This window comes from Nuphar pumila, chromosome 5, assembly GCF_984573655.1.
Source record: "Nuphar pumila chromosome 5, dmNupPumi1.hap1.1, whole genome shotgun sequence".
NCBI classification, from domain to species: Eukaryota; Viridiplantae; Streptophyta; class Magnoliopsida; order Nymphaeales; family Nymphaeaceae; genus Nuphar; species Nuphar pumila.
In genome coordinates, this window is record NC_143253.1 from 78,473,993 (window position 1) to 78,494,318 (window position 20,326).

Below are 20,326 nucleotides of genomic sequence, written 5' to 3' on the forward strand. Positions count from 1 at the left end.
GTGCCCTTCCAAAAAAGAGAAAGAGAAGAAAAAGAAAGAGAGAAAAAGTCAAGACATCTTCCATAATGAAGGATGATGTAATAAACTCCCCCGAAGCTCAAGAGAGCTCAAAATAGGGCAGGAAGATTATCATGAGAGAAGCTCCCAGGATATCAAACTGCCAAATCTACCAAGAATCTTCTTTAATTTTGTGAAATTCTATTATCAATATTCTTTTATCAATCGCTTTCATAATATTAAATTCTCTCTTTCTTGTCCATATCAAAGAAATTGATAGCTTCCTTGAAGAATGTCAATTGCAAGCAATTTGGATTCCAAATCTTGATTCTATGAAGTCAATCCCGTTTGGAGGTAATACTTCAGGTAGAAAAGAAGGAATATTTTTGCAACAATGTGCATCATTTTCAAATACTTTGAATCAACAACAGAATTCTCAACATTTTGACAATATTTTCTAGTTATCCTGGCGTGAAGTGAGAGCTTGATGTTCGCTTTTGATACATCCTGACACCATTTTCAATCCCTCTTTAGGATTTGATTACGGGAGTTTTCAGGATTCCTTCCCTTCTTTTTATAATTTGAGAGTGCAAGCTCTCGGATTCGCACACTTCCCTGTGTCCCCACTGTCCTACCATAGATAGTTCAATTTCGGTTCGAGGTCGAACCACCAATCATTTTCTCGCAAAAGGCAATTTAAAAGCTGATTTTAGTCTCAGAAATGAGACGCCCAAAGATCAATCCCTTTTCAAGCTTTAGGGACCCCATTTTCCTTCCTTTTGCAAAACCTCTGTTGGATTTATTGTGCAAAATCCGAAGATTTCATCATAGTCTCTTCTTTTGAGGATTCCATTCATTTTTTGCCCAATCAAGATAAGGGTACAAACCTGAGCCTCATTTGATGAGGAATTTCATTTTCCGCCCAATCAGGATAAGGGTACAAACCTGAGCCTCCTTTGATGAGGTATTTCATTTTCCGCCCAATCAGGATAAGGGTACAAACCTGAGCCTCCTTTGATGAGGTATTTCATTTTCTGCCCAATCAGGATAAGGGTACAAACCTGAACCTCATTTGATGAGGTATTTCATTTTCCGCCCAATCAGGATCAGGGTACAAACCTGAGTCTTATTTCGAGGAGATATTTCATTCTGCAATCAGATTAAGAGTCAAACCTAAATTTTTTCTCATGCAAAGCATTTTCTGTCCCATCCAGGTTAAGGACAAAAACCTGAACTTTACCACCACAGAGCGAACCTATTCCTCTTCGTTCTCCATTTCATATATACCATCCTCACCAGGCTAATATCTCTATGCCCAGTCAGTTCCTTCTAGCTGAGGCATTTTTTTATATATATAGCCCAAATTTGGTGTGTTTTTCTTCGCCACTAAGCTCGACCACAAGTCGGCTTAGTAGTAAAGAGGGGCATCTGTAAACACCCCAAATTTTCACTCACCTTCCTGACATCTCCATCAATAATCATATTTTGGTTCTTCGAGATTACTGGAGAGCAAAATGATAATTTTCTAAAATAAGACCATGCAGAAAGTCCAAAATGAATTCTCAAATCTCAAAATTTTTCTATTTTGGCTCAGAAACATCTCCAAATCGCAAATTTTTAAAAATCCTACTCTTGACAAGAAGCTAGAATTTCCAATTCCTGATTCAGAGTGTTATTTCTTGAGACATGTCTTTGCTTATCATCGCATGAGCATTTCATATCATTTCACTGCACAACATGTCATTTCGAGATCCAGAAATCCTGATTTTCAAAATTATCAATCCAGATTAGAATTTTAACTCTTTCAAAATTGATTTCAAATCCCTGGGTTTTTCAAAATTGTCAGTTTTCCTTATCTTAACCCCCAAGACTTCGAATTACAAAAGTTTTCTCAGGAAAACAATCTGGATAGTTTTGATATTGATTTTAAAATTTTGTCAGTTGGAAAGAAGGGCACACACCTTTAAATTTAGAACATTTTATTTCAAACTTAAAAAAAAAAGACTTTAAATTTCTTTACAAAAATCTTTGTATTTCTTTTTTTTTATATATATATTTTGCCCTGAAGGACCATCTTCCTTCTAAATTTTTGTAAATTTTATTTCGTATTTTCTAACTAACCTACTATTATAAAAATCCCAAAAAGAATTTATTTATTTTGATTTTGCTTTTTATTTTAAATAAATGATGTGGGACCTGCCTTGAATTGGCGTCACACTCAAGTTCTTAGGTATTTCTCTTATTTTCAAACAGGGCCCACCCGGAGGTGGCACCAATTTATAAAACCCTCTCTTTAATTTTCAGTTTTATTTATTTTATAAAATAATCAGTGGGCCCACACCTAGGTGGCACCTCACTAGAGCCCATGCAGAGAAAAAGCAAATAAAATTTTATTTCAAAAGTTTTTTTTTTATCCGGCTGAGGTGGCACCACCTTAAAAAAGAAAAGAAAAGAAAAACCCGTGTTACTCATTTTTTTTTTTTACTTTTTCAGCCCCAAATGGCGCCACCGTGAAACCCTCACTTTACCTAAGTTTTGGATAAAAATGAACTCAAATTTTCTTCAGATAAAGAAGTCGTCCCCCTCTAAAAACGGCGAGTTTTTCAATTTTTTTTGAACTTCGGTTTTAAGATTTTCAAACACTTTTGAAAACCAGTTGAAGAGCTTAAAAAAGCTCGGATTCTGCGGAGAGGTATTCCCTCCAAAATCTTTAAAAGGCCCCGATTTGGACTCCTACGGAGGGATATCTCTGGAATTCCCTTTTTATTGTCTCTCTTCTTTCCTTCTAGCAGGAGACAGACCCACGACTCTGATTTTCTCAATCTCCCGAATCCCTCTGCTTTTCCTCTTGTCTTTCTTCCTTCCCCAAACTCTCTCCTCCTTCTATCATCCTTCGACGGATCGATCAAGGACAGCCAGAGAGAGCGTGATCCTCCTTTTTTCTGGAGATTCGATCCAACACTGAAGGAAGCACCTCTATCAATCAGTTAATGGTGAGTTTTCTTTCTCTACTCTCCTTTGTTTTGTTTTTACTCTTCTTCCCTTCCCTGATTTCTCCATCCTCCCCTCTTTGTTTTTCATTGATTTAATAGAAAGCATTCTCTGTAATACCGAACTGCTAGTATAGCAGCCTCGGCTTATAGTTGCTATATCAAGGGAATGATCATGTTCTAACATCTGATTATATGTTTACATTTAACTTTTGATTTTCGATGACATTTGATTTCAATTTGCTTATCTTGCTCATAATCTCGCCATTGTCTGAATATTCTCTCTGATTTGCTGAATAGAGGTCAATTCAGACCTCTGTCACTGGCTGACTATTATCAATAACATCACTTTCCCTAAGAATCGGCTCAAGCCTACGGTGATAAATGTAAAAAGATCATTTTGCTGGAGGTAATTCATTAATCAAGTTACAGAAACCGATTTCTTTTATCTGTGTTATATTCTCATTAGTCATTTTTTCCCTTTTTTAAATAGCCATCATGTATTGTCGTTATCTCCTTTTTTCATTTCATCATCAGTTACACCAGCACACCCCGACCTCACCGACGTCCTCTCTGGCACGATGTCATCTTCTCTGGAACCATAGAAGTTGGCAAGGGTAGATCGTGTTGTATCCAGAGTTTGATTCGTTCGCAATAATGCTGCTTTACTTGGGACGATATTCATGGCCATGTTGTAGTACAAGACCTCTCTTTGCTCGGTAGGAGATCGTGCCATCGGGATTCTGGCATCAGGGAAATAAAATGGGATGCCTCCAGTTGTTAGATGCTTAATGCACTTGATGTTGTTTAGCTAAGAATACTACTAAAAAGACATTCACTGTTGTCTGTGAAGAGATTAGGCATGTTGATCATGGATTCTATCTCCAAAATATTTCAATTTTCCATTTCCTATAACACTTACCATGATTCACATGGGATTTTCTGGTGCTGTTGCATTCATTCTTGTTCCTGTTCCCAAGGTTGTTGAACCTGTCAATATGACATTGGAAATATATGCAACTTGTGTGATTCCTATCAGCGCTTTCTTTACATCAAGCCTGTGGTTTGGTAATACTGCTTATCTGCATATTTCAGTGGCCTTCATACAAATGCTTAAAGCCCTTATGCCAGTTGCAACTTTCCTAATGGTTGTTATATGTGGCACTGACAAATTGAGTGTACCAGGTGACGGGTATATTTGCAGAAGTTCTTAGGCTTGTCTTAACTCAAGTCTTCCTTCAGAAGAAGGGCTTGGCACTGAATCCTATTACCAGCTTGTATTACATAGCACCTTGCAGTTTCCTGTTTCTGTCTATGCCTTGGCCTTTGTTGGAGAAGCCTGAAATGGAAGTTTCATAAATCCAGTTCAACTTCTGGATTTTTTTTTTTCTTTTTGAATGTTGTCTGTGCTTTAGCATTGAATTTCTCAATATTCGTGGTAATTGGAAGAACTGGAGCTGTTACCATTCGTGTTGCTGGTGTTTTGAAGGATTGGATATTGATTGTTCTCTCAACAGTCATCTTTCCAGAATCAACAATTACTGCCCTGAATATTATAGGCTATGCCATCACCCATTATTTCATTCACTACATAGGCATGATTCACTGTATATTAACAAAATTATTTGTATATAAATGGTCTGTTGCTTTAACCCATCAGTAACCCCTGAGCCTATTATATTTAGGTAACACATATAGCACATGTCCTGCATCTGTTTTCCAAACCAGTTCGTTGATCCGTTCACCATGATCTCTCACGACTTCATTTTTTTTTATCACTTGTTTTATTTCCTGTAACATCATCCTAAGATCTGTTTATCATTTTGCATATCACTAGAAGCATGACCTATTCCTGTACAATACATTCATGGGCATCCCCTTTAGTCATTAATAGCATAGTTGTCTTAAAATCTCATGTCACTGGTTGCATTTGTACTTTAGCATCTGTATTTTATTTATGTCATCTACTATATCATCATCCTTTATATTTACCTTATATTCCATATCATTTGTCACTTGCCACACTCATGTTAATATTGCCTATGCTTTCATCCTTTGTATTGATATATTTACTGGTATATTTGTATATCATCCATCATCTCCTATGCTGCACAATACCCACCATTTGAGTTTTTCACAGCATATCAGGATGTATATCATAATACCTGCATATATATATTATACTGATAGCTGCATATAGGCATTTAGGCACTTTCTTGTGCAATCCATTCAGGCTTTTGATATCAAATTGTGCATTTCTATTGTAATCTACACATAATCGTAGGTGTGTTAGTATTAATATGAGATTTCCAATTTCTCTTCTATAAGATGCATTTCTTATACCAACTCTCATTTGCAGAAAAGTCTGGAAGGCGCCAGTTCTCTTGATTTTTTCTTTATTTCATTTTTTTTTTCAACAATGTAACAATCAAATGTAAATTTGGAATAATATTTACTTTTATTGCTTAGATTAGGATGCATATCATATAGTTTGAATTCCTGCTATATCCTGATTATGTGATTCATGCATTTTATTTCAAAATCACTGTGTCTAAACATGAATGGCACGTGCACCAACTCTTAGGGAGTTGATGAACTCGGTGGAGTCCATATTTACGGCCCTAGTCGGAATATGGACGAGACCCAGATTCAGCATCTTTCTACTAGTCATACTGAGCCTACACTCTTAGGCTATCTTCAGAAGCACATCATATTTTCAATTTTACAAAATATTGTGAATTAAATCAATTAAATTCTAAACATGTTCATGGCCACAGTCGGCATATGTAGAGAGTTTACTTTGGTTTAGTACACATTTTTCCAATCAATTTTTCAGAAAATTTTTTTGGATATCTTTATCAAGGTGCAATCATCCATTCAAATCATCTGCATCATGAAATTATCCGCATTTTTATGCTTTTCTCAAGAAAATTCCATTCTAAGGAATCGATTCCTCAAGAGACTCTAAAAAATTCCAAAGTTGAATTTTCTCAAGCCAAGTTTCTCATGTTTTTCCTAGAAAACATTCTTTTCCTAGAACTTATTTTCTACTCTTCAAAGGAAATTTTCTAGCATCTTCAAAACTAAAAACCTATTTTCAAATATTTCAAGACTATGATTCTCAAAATTTCAATTTTCTGAATTTTGATTCTCCTTTTTCAAAAGAATTTTCCTATGAATCTTCAATCATTTTCCAAAGAAAATTCTCACAATTGAAGTTTTCCTGACAAACATTTTTCCTTTCAATATCTATCTTTTCTCAAGAATTCTTTCTATTTTCTCAGGATTCTCATTCCTTCATGATTTTCCTAAACCTTTATAAACTTTCTTGAGATTTCAAATCCTTTTATCAGAGTTTTTCTGAGAAATTGATTTCCATCTTTTGCCTTAGAAATATTTCCAACTCCAAAACATTTTCTAAGCATGCATCATAATTTTCAACCTACATTTTACCAAGTTTCATAGCACATGCCTTAATTCTTTGTGCATTTAGGATAAAACACAATTTTGATGATTTAACTAAGTCAAGCACACATTTGATCCTTGGTTCGATTACCTCTGTTAAAGGAGGAAGGAACGGTCGAACCTCGTACCGATAGGTCGAGCCCCATCCTATGAATTTTCCCGCTATTTTCAAAATGGAGACGAGTATTTAAAAACAATTTTCAAACTCTGGTCAAGTTTGACTCGCAAGATTGTTTCCCCTCTCTCCTGCAGGAAAGGGAAAAATTTTGCGATGATAACAAAGATTGACTTGGAAAAAGTTAGATTTTGAATCTAACTTAGAACTTGAAATAGATCTGGAAAAAGAGACTTGAAATTCCAAGTCTTGGAATAATCAGTGTTTGGAAAATGGATTTTGAATTGAAGAAATAAAAAAAAGAAAAGGAGATTTGGAACTTGAGATAGAATTTTGATAAAAAAATAAAGTTTCAAAGTCAAAATGGACTTTGAATTTCAATTTGATTCACAAGAATCGATTTTGAAAAGAAATTTTTGAATTTAGAACCTAAAACATGAATTAAATTTGAATTTAGACTTAAGAAATAGATTTGAAAATAGTTTTGGAAATAGGAACTGAAATGGGAATCTTAAAATCCAAATGAGATTTAAAAATGGAATTGAATTGGATTTGAAATCCGGAATCCAAGATGGAATTAGATTTAAAATCTGGAATCTTAGATGGAATTGAATTTTTGAAATCCAGAATTCAAGATGGAATTGGATTTGAAATCTGGAATTCAAGATGAAACTTAAAAAATTAGAATTGGATTCAAGAAATCTAGATAGATCTTGAAGATGGATTTGGATTTGGGAATCCAGATTGAATTTGATTTTGGAAGTGGATTTGAGAAATCCAAGTGGAATTCAAAAATGTGGAGTTGGATTTGAGAAATCTTGATTGAATTTGAAAAAATGAACTTGAATTTAACACTAATCTTAATCTCAAAGTGATTTGAAGATTAAAAACTCGGAAGATTTCAAAAGAACTTGGGGATTTGAGAACTTGAAGTGAAGAATAGAAAATAAACTTGGTTTAAAACTTGAATTTTTGAAATCAGGTGATGAATCTGGGATTTCAAAGTTGAATTGAACTTTGAAATTGAATCTGGAATATTGAATTGAATTTGAAATTGAATCCTGAAAATGAATTTGGAATTTCAAAGTTGAATTGAACTTTGAAATTTGATTTGAATTGGAAATTGAACTTTGAAATTGGAATATTGAATTTTGAAAAATAAGATAGAATTGAGAATAGGAAGATAAATTTGAATAAGAATTGAAGATTGATTTGAGAAATGAGGAAATATATGAAATTTTATCTCAAAATCACTTGGATTTTTTTTTGAAGAAAACTTAAAATACTTTTGAAAAATATGATGTAATTCTATCCTAAATGATGAATGAATTAAAAGAATTTTGAAAATCGAATATTGAAAAACATATTTCATTCTTTAAATAAATTGAAATTAGATTGAAGATATAATACATTCCTGACTATGGTCATAAAATGTATTATAAGATAATCTATATTTAAATTCAGATGAAGAATAAAACACATTTTGGTGCCTTTATAGAGTTTAAAATGAAATTAACTCTCAATATATCCTGACTATGGTCATTGATATATATTTTAAGTTAATTTCAAGTTAAACTCTGATAAAGGAAGAAAATATTTTAGAAAAATATGATGATTTTTGAAAGAGACCCAGTGTGGATCCAATGTTATTCCATAAAAGATAAAAATCCTAAGCATTGTCCACATTTTGACTATGGCCATCAATGTGGGTCATTTGCTTAAGATTAATTATCTTTTATTAGAATGATGCATGTGTCATTCATGTTTCACCATTGTGGATTTTTGAAAATAAAAGAAAATAATATGTAACAAATAAAAATGCATGCTCATACATTCTATTCTAAGACTGGAAATGTAAAATTCTCATTAATATCTAGATATTACATCTTTGAAATTGAAATTATAATTTCTAAGCTAAGAAAGAAAATGACACTTTTCACATATTTTTCTTCAAACCAGGGTTGGCATACGACATAGATACAAAATATAAAACAAAACCAAGAGTTCGTATTGAACCTAAAGTGCATACGATGATGTCTATATGCTAGTGAGGGGAAACTACATGAAAAACACATATGCTTTTAGTGAATGTTGTGATGAGTGGTGCAAATGAGTAAGTGGGTTGAAAGTGAAAAGATCAATTAAGATGTGATGATGAAGTATTGTGAATGTGGGGAACTGGGTTTGGCATTGAAGAAGGCACAAAAGGATTTGATGTAGAAATGGTGGCAAACATGCAGGTAGTATGCAGTGTGAAGGGAAGGAAGATGGTAGTTGTGCATAGGCAGTGAGATGCAGGGGAAGATGAGGGATGTTGGAAGCTACAGGTAAACAAAAGTGCATCGGGTGTTATGGGAATATGCTATAAGGAGGTGGCATGTGAAGATAATTGGAAGGGTGCAGATGAGGTTTTGCAGCTATGCAGCAAGTGGCTGCTATGCTGAATGCAAGATGGGACGATGACAAATGCCTTGGGAGTTCTACTGTTGCAGGGTATGCCACAATATGTGTAAAGTTAGAATGTACAGGCAGTTGCAGAAATGAATATGATGATGTTATGGTGTTGTATGTTGAAATGAAAGTGCACTAGGATCGAGGCAACGAGCACTAGAGGGGGGGTGAATAGTGCTTTTAAAACTTTCTGCGGAATATTGAATGATTTTGCAAATCTCAAAGCAAACACACAAAGAACACAAGATTTTATTCTGGTTCGGTCAAACCCGACCTACATCCAGTCCCCAAGCAAAACCCGCTTGAGATTTTCCACTATCAACCTTGTAAACTACAAGATCACACAGACCATAACCGGTCTCACTTTCAGTAACAAACCTACTGAAAGCAAACAACTCCTTTACACCAAGGAGTCCTTCTTTTTACACAAAAGAAATAACAACTTACAATACAACCTATGAGCCTTCCTTTTGAATGCTAATGAGATGCAATTGGCTTTTGAGGTTGTTGAAACACTCTACTCACGAATTCACTATCTCTCAAAGTGATTTGAGTGAAAAACTGAAGTGAAAATGTCACGTGAGTGAGAAAACAAATACTTGACTGAATAAGAGTGAAAAACAAGATTCAAATCGATTGAATTGTTGTTTTTGAGTGTAAAATGCACTCATATTTATAGTTAAAAGATTTCATACGTTGAGAGTATGAAAGGGTGTCAAAACGGTGCATTTCGAACGATCAAAACGTTTGAAAAATGAAAAGACACGCCTTTTTGAAGTTTCAGGAAAACGGCAAAATTAGTCGACTGAAACATCAGTTAGTCGACTAATAGTTAGTTATTAGTAGACTGACAGTTATCGTCGGTCGTCTGATCTGTTAATCGAGCCGTTTGAAAATCTTTACTTTTGAAACTTAGTCGACTTGAGAAAAGTTAGTCGACTGATAATATCATCAGTAGACTGAAAAACCTTTTAGTCCACTGCTGCTAAAAACTTCTGAAAAACAAACATTCTGTTCGGTCGACTGATAAAAAGCATTAGTCGACTGCTGCTAAAATTTACAGAAAACACATGTTCTGTTCAGTCGACTGAAAAATCATTAGTTGACTGCTGCTAATTTTCCAGAAAACATACATTCTGTCCAGTCGACTGATAAAACCTTCAGTCGACTAATTTGACAAAAATGACTTTTTAGAAAATATGGCGCGAAAGGATTAGTCGACTGATAAGTCTATTGGTCGACTAATAAACATGAAAATTTAAGAAAAGAGTTTTCTAAAAAGAGTTTCAAAAGAGTTTCTTTTAGAAAAGTTTTTCTAAAGACTTTTAAGGTGAAATGCAACCTAAATATGTACTCTAAGTAAGGCTCTTACAAGAATCTAAGACTTTTAATGAATTAAACATTTGCACACTAGTCTTCAAGGATTCTTCACTGAAATCTTCAATTTCTTCATAGCCTTAGCTGAAATGCAGTTGATTCCACTTGCTCATCATCAAAACCTTGTACTTGACGTATCATGTATGGCTTCATTGTCGTAACAATCTCCCCCTTTTTGATGATGACAAACTTAATCAAAGATGAAGCATTTAGATGCATAGATGGAGATTTTACTCCCCCTATCAATATGCTACAAAACATTAAAAGTTAGCACATTTAAAGCATATATAACATATTGATTGGTTTGCATTTCCATTCATCATGTATTCATGTATTTAGAAATACATTCATTCAAAGCTTTCTTTTTCTCTTAATTTTGCATTTCTCATGCAAGATCTCCTGTAATGTAATTGCTATCATCTTTTTCTCAAGATCTCCTTGCAATTTCAAAGTAATGTTATCTTTATCTTTTTCTCCCCCTTTGTCAGAATCAAAAAGAGTAAGGGCAAAAATAGCATAAGCAAAATAGAGATTATAAGTTTAAAAATATTACAACCCATAAAGTAAGTTTTTCAAAGATCAGAAAAGAGAGTTTAGCAAATCCTTAATGGCAGTTACATCCTTCTGAATTGTAACTCATTCTAAAAAATCATCAGTCGACTAGAAATATATCGGTCGACTAATATGATGCGATACATTCCAAAATATAAAAACACCAGTCGACTAGAATTTTATCGGTCGACTAATATAGTGCGATTTTGAGATTTTGTTCAAAAATCAGCATTTTTATAAATCCAAAAACAAGCAAATACCTAGTTCTCTCCTAATTCTCATAAAATCTTCATTTTTAAGAGGTTTAGTGAAGATATTGGCATGTTGTTCTTTAGTGGAAATAAAATTTAACGAAATATCTCCTTTTAACACATGATCTCTTAAAAAATGATGTCTAACTTCAATATGCTTAGTTCTTGAGTGCTGAATAGGATTTTTCGAGAGATTTATAGCACTAGTGTTATCACAATAAATAGTTGTTGTGGAGTAATTCAAACCAAAATCTTTTAAGGTCTGTTTCATCCAAAGTACTTGTGAACATGCTAAACTAGCCGCTATATATTCAACTTCAGTTGTTGAGAGTGATACTGAATTTTGCTTTTTACTAAACCAAGAGACTAAGGAATTTCCCAAGAAATGACAAGTTCCACTAGTACTCTTGCGATCAGATTTACTTCCTGCAAAATCTGCATCACTATATGAAACTAAATCAAAGGAAGATGATTTTGGGTAAAACAAACCGAAATATGAAGTATCTTTCAAATAACGAAGAATTTGTTTTACTGCAGTTAAATGAGATTCCTTTGGATTAGCTTGAAATCTTGCACACATACAAACACTAAACATAATATCAGGTCGACTAGTAGTTAAGTATAATAGAGATCCGATCATACCTCTGTAGAGCTTAGTATCTACACTTTTACCATTTTCATCTTTATCAAGAGAAGTAGTTGTACTCATAGGATTCCTTCTTGATTTCGATGAGTCCATCCCAAATCTCTTGAGAAGTTCTTTTGTATACTTAGCCTGATTGATGAAGATTCCTTCTTCAGTTTGCTTTATTTGAAGTCCAAGGAAGTAGTTTAATTCGCCCATCAAGCTCATTTCAAACTCTTCCTGCATAGCCTTAGCAAATTCTTTACAAAGAGAATCATTAGTAGAACCAAATATTATGTCATCAACATAAATTTGCACAATAAGAATATCTGAATTAAAATGTTTAATAAATAAAGTGGAGTCTACCCGACCAATGGAAAAACCAAATTGTTCTAGAAAATTTCGTAGTCTTTCATACCACGCTCTTGGTGCTTGTTTGAGTCCATACAGAGCTTTTTTCAATTTGTAGACCTTTTCTGGATATTTCTCATTTTCAAAGCCTGGGGGTTGCTGTACATAAACTTCTTCATTGATGTGTCCATTTAAAAATGCACTCTTAACATCAATTTGATATAACTTGAAGTTCATGTAACTAGCAAAAGCAAGCATCATACGAATTGACTCTAATCGAGCCACTGGTGCATAGGTTTCATCAAAATCTATGCCTTCTTCTTGATTATAGCCTTGTGCCACTAGCCTTGCTTTGTTACGAATGACTTCACTATTTTCATCCAGCTTATTTCGGAAGACCCATCTTGTTCCAATTACTGGATGATCCTTTGGTCTATCAACTAGATCCCAAACATCATTCCTAGTAAATTGGTTAAGTTCTTCAGACATGGCTAAAAGCCAAAATTCATCATCACATGCCTCATTGATATTCTTTGGTTCTAATTTAGATATGAAAGCAACATTTGCAATATATTTTTCTAACTGCCTTCTAGTTTGGACACCACTCTTTATTTCACCAATAACTTGTTCATGTGGATGATTAGGAACTTCTTTTCAAACTGGTTGAAGAGGAATATTTTCTTGAGAAGTACTCTCTATCAAGGGTTCTACTTGAAGTATTGCTTCTTCTTCTTCGCTTAGAGGAATAACCTGCTCACAATTCTCATCAAATGCAACATGTAGAGATTCTTCAATACAAGATATTCTTTTATTGAAAATACGATATGCTTTACTTCTAGAAGAATATCCAAGAAATATTGATTCATCTGATTTTGAATCAAACTTATCAAGATTATCTTTGGTATTTAACAAGAAACATTTACTACCAAAATTTTTGAAATATGAGATTTTTGGTATACGATCATAATACAATTCAAAACATGTTTTATGTAAAATTGGTCGAATAAGAACACGATTTAAGACATAACATGTTGTATTAATTGCTTCAGCCCAAAAATATTTTGGTAAATTTTTATTTTGAAGCATGGTTCTAGCACATTCTTGCAAAGTTCTATTCTTTCTTTCAACAACTCCATTTTGTGGAGCCGCTCTAGGAAAAGCAAAGTTGTGAGAGATACCATGTAAATCACAAAACTTTAGAAAAGATTCATTTTTAAATTCACCACCATGATCACTACGAATTTTAATAATAGATGTAGATTTTTCATTTGTAATTCTTCTACAAAGTTTAGAAAATTCTGAAAAAGCATCATTTTTGCTTTTTAGAAAAATCACCCATGTAAACCGAGAATAGTCATCTACTATAACAAAAGCATACTTGCTACCATTCAAACTTTGAATTCTAGATGGTCCAAATAGATCTAAATGTAAAAGTTCAAGAGGACGTTTTGTTGAAACTATATCTTTAGCTTTAAAAGAACTCTTGATTTGTTTACCCCTTTGACAAGCATCACATAAGTGATCCTTTTTATATGGTATTCTAGGTAGGCCTCTTACAAGATCATTCTTGGATAATTTTGAAATAATTTTAAAATTAACATGTCCAAGTCTCTTGTGCCATAACCATTGAATTTCATTTGAAACAATAAGACATTTTTCATTAAAAGAGGGTAATTCATCTAGATATAGTTCATACACATTGTTTCTTCTTTTACCTTTAAAAATGATCTTTTTAGATTGAAAATCAGAAATTAAGCATAAATCATTTTCAAAAGAAACATGAAAACCTTTATCACATAATTGACTAATAGATATTAAATTATGCATTAAACCATCCACTAAAAGAACATTTTCTATCAAGGGAAATTTTGGATTACCAATATTACCAATACCTATCACTTTTCCCTTGTTATTGTCACCAAAGGTGACGGTTCCTCCATCCTTATTTTGGAGGGTGGAAAATAACTCCGGCCTTCCAGTCATATGTTTGGAACAGCCGCTGTCCAATATCCATTTGCTCCTTATGTTGTGTACCTACAACAAAATCAGAAAACAGAGCATTTGACCCCTTTCTATTTTTGGGTCCATGAGAGTTAGTCTTAGGAACCCATATCCATTTGGATTTTGGTTTCCTTTGATAATAAATATTCTTTCTATAAAAGGATTTAGAATAAACATTTCTAGAATAATCATTTCTAGATGCATTTCTATTAGAACTAGAAAGTTTAGTTTTATGAACAAAAGGTTGAGAATAATGTCTTTGATTTTTCACCACATAGTTTGGTCTATTTTGAGTATCAAAGAAGCTATATCCCAATCCGGTTTTATTAACCGAGCATCTTTGAGAACCAAGAAGTTTTTCTAGATTCTTTTGACCATTTGTGAATTTGGTCACTATAGAAAGAAGATCATTTGACTTTTCTTTAAGACTAGAGATTTCCTTTTGTAAGAGATTGGTTCTAACTCCAATTTCTTTTATCTCAATTGCCTGGCAAGAATTTTCCTTCTTGAGATCTTCTATTTCTTGCAGTAACACTTTATTTTGAGAGTCAAGAGTTAAATTTTCAGTTTTTAACTCTTTATTTTTAGAACTAAGACTCTTAAATTTAGCATATAAATCATTAAATGCTTCAAATAACTCATCATAGTCAAATTGACTTACCGAATCTTCTTGTGCTACAAAACACATGTTGGCAACTTCTTTATTTGATTCTTCATCGAAAGAGGAGTCACTATCATCCCAACATGCTTGAAATGCCTTTTTCTTCTTGAATTGGTCCTTGGGCTTGAATTTGAGAAGAGGACAATCTTTCTTGATATGTCCTGCCTTTTTGCAGTTAAAGCACTTTACTTCATTGGGAATGGAAGAATCTGCTTTCTTTGCCTTTCTTTGAAATCTTCCTTTTTTGATGAATCTTCTGAATTGCCTTGTGATGAGGGCAATATCTTCATCTTCATCTTCTTCAGAATTTTCTGAGTTAGAAGTAGCCTTAAAAGCAAGAGACTTCTTTTTAGGCTCTTCTTCTTGTCTGTCTTGAAGTTGGACCTCATATGCCATTAGGTTACCAACTAAGTCTTCAAGAGTAAGAGTATTGAGATCATTTGCTTCTTTAATAGCAGTGGTTTTTCTCTCCCATTCAGGAGTTAAACACCTTAGAATCTTTCTGACTAAATCCACTTCTGAATATTCTTTTCCAAGGGATTTCAAAGTGTTAGTTATATCGGTCATTCTAGTTACCATGTTCGATATAGATTCATTTTGCTTCATTTTGAACAATTCAAATTTATGAACTAAAGAAGTAATTTTAGATTCCTTTACCTTTGACGTACCTTCGTGTGTTACGAGAAGAGTATGCCAGATTTCATTAGCTGTAGAGCATTGAGAGATGCGATTTAACTCTACCTTGTCAACGCCACAATATAAGGCATTCATTGCCTTGGCATTAAGTGAAGCAGTCTTCTTTTCATCATCGGTCCATCGGCTGAAATCAATTGATGGAGTTTGGTACTTTTCTGAAACAACTCTCCAGATATCTAGATCCATGGATTGCAGGAATATTGTCATTCTTACTTTCCAGTATCCATAGTTTGTTCCGTCGAAGACAGGAGGACGAACAGAGGAGCTTCCTTCTTTGTGCTGAGATGTTGTAGTTGCCATGCTAGATGATGGTCAAATCAAAGTAATAGCAAACCTTGCTCTGATACCAAATGAAAGTGCACTAGGATCGAGGCAACGAGCACTAGAGGGGGGGTGAATAGTGCTTTTAAAACTTTCTACGGAATATTGAATGATTTTGCAAATCTCAAAGCAAACACACAAAGAACACAAGATTTTATCCTGGTTCGGTCAAACCCGACCTACATCCAGTCCCCAAGCAAAACCCGCTTGAGATTTTCCACTATCAACCTTGTAAACTACAAGATCACACAGACCATAACCGGTCCCACTTTCAGTGACAAACCTACTGAAAGCAAACAACTCCTTTACACCAAGGAGTCCTTCTTTTTACACAAAAGAAATAACAACTTACAATACAACCTATGAGCCTTCCTTTTGAATGCTAATGAGATGCAATTGGCTTTTGAGGTTGTTGAAACACTCTACTCACGAATTCACTATCTCTCAAAGTGATTTGAGTGAAAAAATGAAGTGCAAATGTCACGTGAGTGAGAAAACAAATACTTGAATGAATAAGAGTGAAAAGCAAGATTCAAATCGATTGAATTGTTGTTTTTTAGTGTAAAATGCACTCATATTTATAGTTAAAAGATTTCATACGTTGAGAGTATGAAAGGGTGTCAAAATGGTCCATTTCGAACGATCAAAATGTTTGAAAAATGAAAAGACGCGCCTTTTTGAAGTTTCAGGAAAATGACAAAATTAGTCGACTGAAACATCAGTTAGTCGACTAATAGTTAGTTATTAGTAGACTGACATTTATCGTCGGTCGACTGATCTGTTAATCGAGCCGTTTGAAAATCTGAACTTTTGAAACTTAGTCGACTTGAGAAAAGTTAGTCGACTGATAATATCATCAGCAGACTGAAAAACCTTTTAGTCGACTGCTGCTAAAAAGTTCTGAAAAACAAACATTCTGTTCGGTCGACTGATAAAAAGCATTAGTCTACTGCTGCTAAAATTTACAGAAAACACATGTTTTGTTCAGTCGACTGAAAAATCATTAGTTGACTGCTACTAATTTTCCAGAAAACATACATTCTGTCCAGTCGACTGATAAAACCTTCGGTCGACTAATTTGACAAAAATGACTTTTTAGAAAATATGGCGCGAAAGGATTAGTCGACTGATAAGTCTATTGGTCGACTAATAAACATGAAAATTTAAGAAAAGAGTTTTCTAAAAAGAGTTTCAAAAGAGTTTCTTTTAGAAAAGTTTTTCTAAAGACTTTTAAGGTGAAATGCAACCTAAATATGCACTCTAAGTAAGGCTCTTACAAGAATCTAAGACTTTTAATGAATTAAACATTTGCACACTAGTCTTCAAGGATTCTTCACTGAAATCTTCAATTTCTTCATAGCCTTAGCTGAAATGCAGTTGATTCCACTTGCTCATCATCAAAACCTTGTACTTGACGTATCATGTATGGCTTCATTGTCGTAACAGTGTTGTATGTTGAAGAAGATGTTAAGTGAAGATGCTGGGGCTGGTGACAACACAATGAAACCTACTGGAGCAGTGGAGAGATGCAACACATAGGTACAATGCTATGCATAGGGTATAGCAGTGATCATCTATTGAATATATGTGACATAGGTGCAGAAATGGTGGAAAATGGGTAGGGAGGTGTGACTGTGGCAGTGCGATGGGTGAAAGGTGGAAATAATGGGCTGGTGTTAGGGAGTGGTGTAAAAATGATAGTTGATGTATGTGGCTATGCCAGATAGTGATGAAGATGCTAATGGGAGTGGGAATAGCAACTACATAATGAAGCGATTGTTAGAAAAAATGCTTGATGGAAGTAAATGGTACAGGGTATAGGTGAATCAAGGTGCAGAAAATGAGTGATAGATATGTGTGAACACCCCAAATTTTTAAAAATTTTATAAATATTTCCTTTTTTTTTGCCCTTTGCCCCCATTTTTGGGTAATTGAGTCAGTTTTAAATCTAAATTCCAGTTTATTTCTCAAATTTTACTGAAATTAAATTCATCTTATATATCTGACTCGATTTCGGATCCGGATCTAATATCAAAATCCAAATTTGAGCTGTCATCCAATTTTTAAACCAAATTCTCAAAATTACCAAAATAACCTTTTGAAAGGCTCAGACAGTTCGTCCGGTATCCGTTTGGATCCACTGCGTTGTATTTCTCGATTCGAGGTTCAAAACTCGAATATTTTCTCAAAACCTAGATCCAAACCTGTTTTCTGAAGAAAATTTTCCAAAAATAACCCCGATTTCTCAGAAAACCCTTCTTTTGTAAATATTTTTAAAATTTTGCAAAATTAGTTTAAAATTCTTAGTTTTTTAGAGTTTTATTTCAAAAACACAAAAAATTAGAAAACACAAAGAAAATACAAAAAAATAAGCTCTTAGAACCACCTTTTGAAAAATCGCCATTTTAAATCTATCTTTTTTGAAAAATCTTATAAAAGAGCCTCATTTTGGAAATTTTTATAAAATTAAAGGACTTGTTTTGAAAAAAAAGAGAAAATCCTAACTCGATTTTTCATAAAATGTGGTCTCTCTCTCTCTGTCTCTCTCTCTCTCCCTCTCTCTCTCTCTCTCTCTCTCTCTCTCTCTCACTCTCTCTCTCTCTCTCGACCACCTCTTCACCCCCGCACCCCTCTCCTCTTCGATCTACCGCCTTCATCCTTCCAGGTTCACACGCCTCCTCTTTGACTCTTCTTCCTCTCCTTCTTATTCCATCGATTTCCCCCTAAATAACTGAAGGAAGCCGACGAATCCCACAACGAAGTCACGGTAAGGGTTTCTTTCACTTTCCTCTTTCTTCCTGTTTTATGAATTTCTGAGTTATTTACTTTTTTAGCAAGCCTCTTTGTAGCACCGATCTACTCATAGTAGAATCAACTTACAAATGGCAACATTAATAGGAATGTTTCATTCCAACATATTTTCATTTTTTTTCTTTTTCTCTTTCCCCTTTTGTTGTTTTGCTTACAATTCTAATCTAATTGATCTTATGATTTTGGATTTCCTTTCATTATTACAAATCTCTATTTACATTCGATTTCTGACCCCATTCTCGATAATCGGTTTATATTTTGATTTTTTCTTTTGGTTCGATCCTGTTTGCATCTATTTCCTGCCTTATGATGTTCACAACATTTTGTTTATCATTCATACCCCCCCCTGCATCACCAGCGTGGTCAAGTATCATTGTTTTTGTGGCGCATGTAATCTTCACCAATTGCATCTGATCTGAATCGGCATTAATACTCAGGCATCTCATTGAATCATCGACGATGTCATGATTTCAGCATCTGCATAGGTCTGATCCACTGCAGTGCACCCAACACGACAGAGAATTCGATTTAGCATCCTTACCTTATCTAGCATTTTGTATTTTCCTGGGCATACGCTTCATTTTGAGCATCACATTTGACTTCTACATGGTTCCTGTAACACATCTCATCTTACTTCAAGCCATTTGCACTAACTCCTTGTTTTAGCCCCATCCTGCATATGTCTTCACCATGGGTACATGATTTTGCATCATAACATCAATCTTGTATCCATTGTAACATGTTGGTCAATCCAGATTGAAAGAGGATTCAGGTTCGATCTGCTGAGAGCCAATCAAATTTTAATTTCTCTCTGAAACAATACAACAGGAAGCAATTAGGATTTACTGAAGGTGTTTTCGTTGGCCATGAAATTTGCTCATAACGAACTCATTCAACAAAATTCAAAATCATGTCTTGTGTTTTCCACAGTCTCGTTTTACAGCATCGGTCCCCAATGAGAACACCCACATGAGATTTGGATACTAGGATCGATGTGTTGTTGCTCAGACGTGCACATGCATGGTGGTGTGTTGTTGTGTACTGGCCATTCAAGCAAGGGCAACCAAAATTGCCTCATGGATAGATGGGGCTTACGGTCCTTCTTGTCGGCATTGCCATCAGGTCTCTGGCAGATTATCTGTGGTAAGTGGCAAACAAATCATGCTTAATCAAGGGATTATGGTATTTCCTTTTTTCTTTTCTTTTCTTTTTTTATTTATGAATAATATATCATGCTTCCATTATTTTGTGATTCCTGTAGGATATTTCATCATATCATTTTCCTGTGTTGATTGATTTCCTATTCTATTTTGATTACGTTTCATAGCATTTGAAGGCCTTTATTCCACTTTGTTTAATGTGTTTGGTTCATTTTGACTACATTTTGACATTCGATTGGTCATGGCATCCAAAGTCCTTCCAAGTTTGTTTGGTTTGGATTATTCTACTGTATGATCAACACCATTTTATTTCACTGGTTATTTACCACAATTGTGGTTCATTGCATCTGTAAAAGTTTTAAAGGGCATAATATGCCTTGTTTCTTATTTCGTTTCAATTTACTTTCCTGCAATTTTTTTTCCCCTGAATTAAGTTATAGAATCATTCCACCTGGTCCATTCTCTATACCATCTGTCTCGGCATCACCCATCCAAGAGTGCA

The 20,326-nt window shown here is 34.2% G+C and overlaps 1 pseudogene; it reads left to right on the top strand.

Moving 5' to 3' along the window:
- The first annotated feature begins 3,865 nt into the window (after nt 1-3,865).
- Nucleotides 3,866-20,326, top strand: part of LOC149837774 (putative sugar phosphate/phosphate translocator At3g17430) — a 34,085-nt pseudogene continuing 17,624 nt past the window's right edge.